The 3,961-nt window shown below is 41.7% G+C and overlaps 1 long non-coding RNA gene across 1 annotated transcript; it reads right to left on the bottom strand.

Annotated features, from left to right (window-relative positions):
- Nucleotides 1-1,175: 1,175 nt before the first annotated feature.
- On the bottom strand, nt 1,176-3,961 carry LOC111947931. The gene is made up of 2 exons (XR_002873896.1): nt 2,192-3,961; nt 1,176-2,113 (listed from the first exon to the last, which is right to left on the bottom strand). It is a non-coding gene; the product is annotated as an uncharacterized LOC111947931 (long non-coding RNA).

Below are 3,961 nucleotides of genomic sequence, written 5' to 3'. Positions count from 1 at the left end.
TGGATGGATGGATGGATGGATGGATGGATGGATGGATGGATGGATGGATGGATGGACGGACGGACGGACGGACGGATGGATGGATGGACGGATGGATGGATGGATAAATGGACGGATGGATGGATGGATGGATGGATGGATGGATGGATGGATGGACGGATGGATGGATGGATGGATGGATGGATGGATGGATGGATAAATGGACGGATGGACGGACAGACGGACGGACGGACGGATGGATGGATGGATGGATAAATGGACGGATGGACGGACGGATGGATGGATGGATGGATGGATGGACGGATGGATGGATGGATAAATGGACGGATGGACGGACGGATGGATGGATGGATGGATGGATGGATGGATGGACGGATGGATGGATGGATAAATGGACGGATGGATGGATGGATGGATGGATGGATGGATGGATGGACGGTCGGATAAACAGATGTTTAGCGGAAGGAACAATATCAAATCTTTCAGCGAAACAGCATTTTAACATCAAACCAAAATGTGAAGAATTGTTCCACTCAGTGGCCAAACCAAATAAGTACCATAATTATGATTTACTTTATATCTTAAACAATAATACTGGATCAATATTTGGTCAAATAATTTTTTGCATTCTGCAAAATATAGCAAGAAGAATATTTCAGAAGCTTTATATCCCTCAGTAATTCTTGCGGTACACCATTTTAGACATAATGATTTTAAACACAATAATTTCTGCCAGACACACAAATAATATTCTTGACAAACTTTGCTTTTTGATCAGGTTTAACTTGGCAATAGTCTTGTGTTACAGGCCTTGTGTGTTTTGACAGTACATCTTTTGTTAATGAGTCATCATTGACTCTATGCCAGGGGACAGTCTTGCATCTTTGTGGTTCCTGTTTCTGTTAAGAGCAAAGCAAAACAATGAAACAGTAAAACACGCCAGCAGAGCAGAGTCTCATGCTGCTTCAAAAGACTGGCAGTAGAAATAGGTTTTAAGAAGTTTTTTAAAACTAAACTGTCAAGATACCTGCCGAATGCTTAGTGACGATGTGTCCCACACTTGTTCCCTACTGAGCTTCCTCTTTGTACCTCCAGGAGAAGCTGATGAGATAACCCTAACCCTCAATAACTCAAAGCCTACAGACATACAAACACGAACAAGAACAGAATGATTTATTTTATTGCTTTAATCATAAAATATACTTTTATAGTTGAATTCACAATTAAATATGAAGCAAAAGATGTGTCTGATAAAAATCTTCATATTTTTCTTTTCTTGAGCTGAATACAACCCTGACATGAATTATGACTTAATAGTTGTGGTAATTTCACTGACTTCATGAATGAACATCTATGGAAACTAAAGGACATGTTCTTTGTTTTTGTGCTTAAGTGTCACAAAACTGAACAAAAAAAAAAAAAGACAAACAATTGTGTACTTTGCATCTGGAGCACTGACTGTATTTGAGAATGACAGAGTTTAGATGAAATCCACCAGTGAGCAAATGAACAAGATTGGTCTAATTAAGTTCAAACCTTCTTTAGCCAAATGTTGCTCTAAATTTTACTCCTCAAACAGTAAATTTGGTCTTATTTGGCACTTAGCAAGTTTTTAATTTTGGTGTATGCATTCCTTCATATTTTGAGTGTTTTTCTTCCTCTTCTTTCTAAACTGGGCGTTGATGTTTCCTTTGGTCTTTTGCCCATGTTCCTCAACCTTGAATAGACTTTTCCGTCTTTCAAACACCCAGAAACAAGATGAGTGAGATGATCGGGTGCGTATACTGCACAGACAGCGCAAAATACAGTCATTACTGTCATAACTAGCAAGACAAAACAGACCCAGATGCTGGAACCCGGAAGGAAACACAGGTGAGTAAGAAAGTTTATTTTTCTTGATCCTGTGTGGTTGTGGGCGTAGCAGGAAAACCTGAAGAGTACCCGTGACGTGGCTGGTTTGTTGTCCGTGGCTTGTGGAGTCACTGGAGGATACAACCGTGGCTCGTGGCGTGACTCGAGAATCGGCAGAGGCTCGTGGTGTGACTGGCAGAAGTGCTAAAGCTTGGATCCGGGAGAGTTGAAGACTCAGGCGACCACTCGTGGTAATGGATTCCTGGGAACAAGGTAGAGCACGAGACTTAGGCAATAGCTTAGGTACGAGAGTAATAAACTTGATGACCATACTATGCACCATCAGGGGCAACGAACTGGCAATGAATGCTGGAGCTGGATCTCCTTTTGAAGGCAGGTAGGTGATGAGGTGAGTGGTCGCAGCTGTGTCGAATAAGGAGCCAAGCAAAGAGGGGAGGGGGAGGACAGCTGACAGAGGCACCGTGACAATTACAGCAGTAATATGAGATGACAGCAATATGACACAACATTTTATTAACAACAAAATTTCTAGAAAATCTGCGAGTGGAAAAAAAATGGCAATTTTTCTTTTTTTTTTTGGTTTGTTATTTTTGCCCTTGGCAACTGCCCACATTGCCCAAATGAAAAACCGTCACTGGTAATACACTAAGACATTTGAAATCATGCATGGTTTCCCTGCTTGAACCAGCACATGCCCAGGTCTGTAACAAGTTTACCACTGAACATTTGGATGATCCGGAGGATCATGGGGGAAAGTCATTTTGACACCAATATAGAACTTTTTGGTCTTAATTGCACTCATCCCATCCCAAGAACAATAACCCTACTGTGAAGCATGAGGGCGGTAACATCATGCTGTGGAGGTGCTTTTCTGCACATGGGACAGGGCGACTGCACTGTATGAAGGAGAGGATGACCGGGGCCATGCTTTGCAAGATTTTGGGGAACAACTTTCTTCCCTCACCTAAAGATTGGTCTTGGTTGGATCTTCCAACATGACAATGACTGGAAGCACACAGTGTAGCGACTTCAATTGTTCAAAACCAAACAGTCGCTGAGTGGCTGACGCTGGGTGGGTCCAGGTATTGAATGACACGCTCAAAAAACCATAAAGCATAACAAAGTATGTATTTTGAAGTTTTAATAATGAAAAATGAAGGTAATTAAATCCACTTATTATATTGTGATCAAAAAAGAGAAAAAACGAGGAATCATGAAAAACCACAAAAGCGAATAAAGCGTATAAAGCATATAAAGCGGTCAACAAAGAATACGGCAACCCAGCTCACCCCCCCCCCCCCCCTTCCATCTTACACAGGGAAAAACCACAGGTGAGTTAAAGTCAATTAATGTCACCGCCCACAAACATGTGACCCACCAGCTGATTACCCTACTCAATGACCTATAATCAAAACAAATCTATATTCATTCACCATAAGAAAGACCACACTTAATTCATGGCACCCACTCACAGCCAGGAGAACCAAGGAGTGGCTCCATAAGAGGCATATCAAGGTTCTGGAGTGGCCTAGCCAGTCTCCAGACCTTGGAGGGAGCTCAAACTCCTTGTTTCTCAACGACAGTCTAGATACCTGGTTGATCTAGAGAATATCTGTGTGAAGGAGTGAGCAAAAGTCCCTCCTGCAGTGTTTGCAAACCTGGTGAGAAACAACAGGAAACATTTGACGTGTGTAATCACAAACAAAGGCTGCTGTACCAAATATTAACATTGATTTTCTCAGGTGTTCAAATACTTATTTGCAGTGTAGCATACAAATAAATTATTTTAAAAATCATGCATTGTGATTTCCAGACTTTTTTGTCTCTCACAGTGGACCTGCACCTAAGATGAAAATGTCAGACCCCCTCGATGATTTCAAAGTGGAAAAATCAGTGTTCAAATATGCCTCACTGTCTTGTATTTGTCTGTGTGTTGTGGCTCTTAATGGTCTATTCTCAGTCCATTCCATGTTAAGCCTCCCCACATTCTGTGACCCTTGTGCTATCCTAGGCACTTTAACATTGGGAGTGGGGTCATCTAGACCCACTAGACAGTGCTCTGAACCATTTTTCTTCAATGATTTGTGAT

This window comes from Oryzias latipes, chromosome 9, assembly GCF_002234675.1.
Source record: "Oryzias latipes chromosome 9, ASM223467v1".
NCBI classification, from domain to species: Eukaryota; Metazoa; Chordata; class Actinopteri; order Beloniformes; family Adrianichthyidae; genus Oryzias; species Oryzias latipes.
Note: the sequence above shows the minus strand (reverse complement) of the source record. Positions and strands in the feature narration are given on the sequence as shown.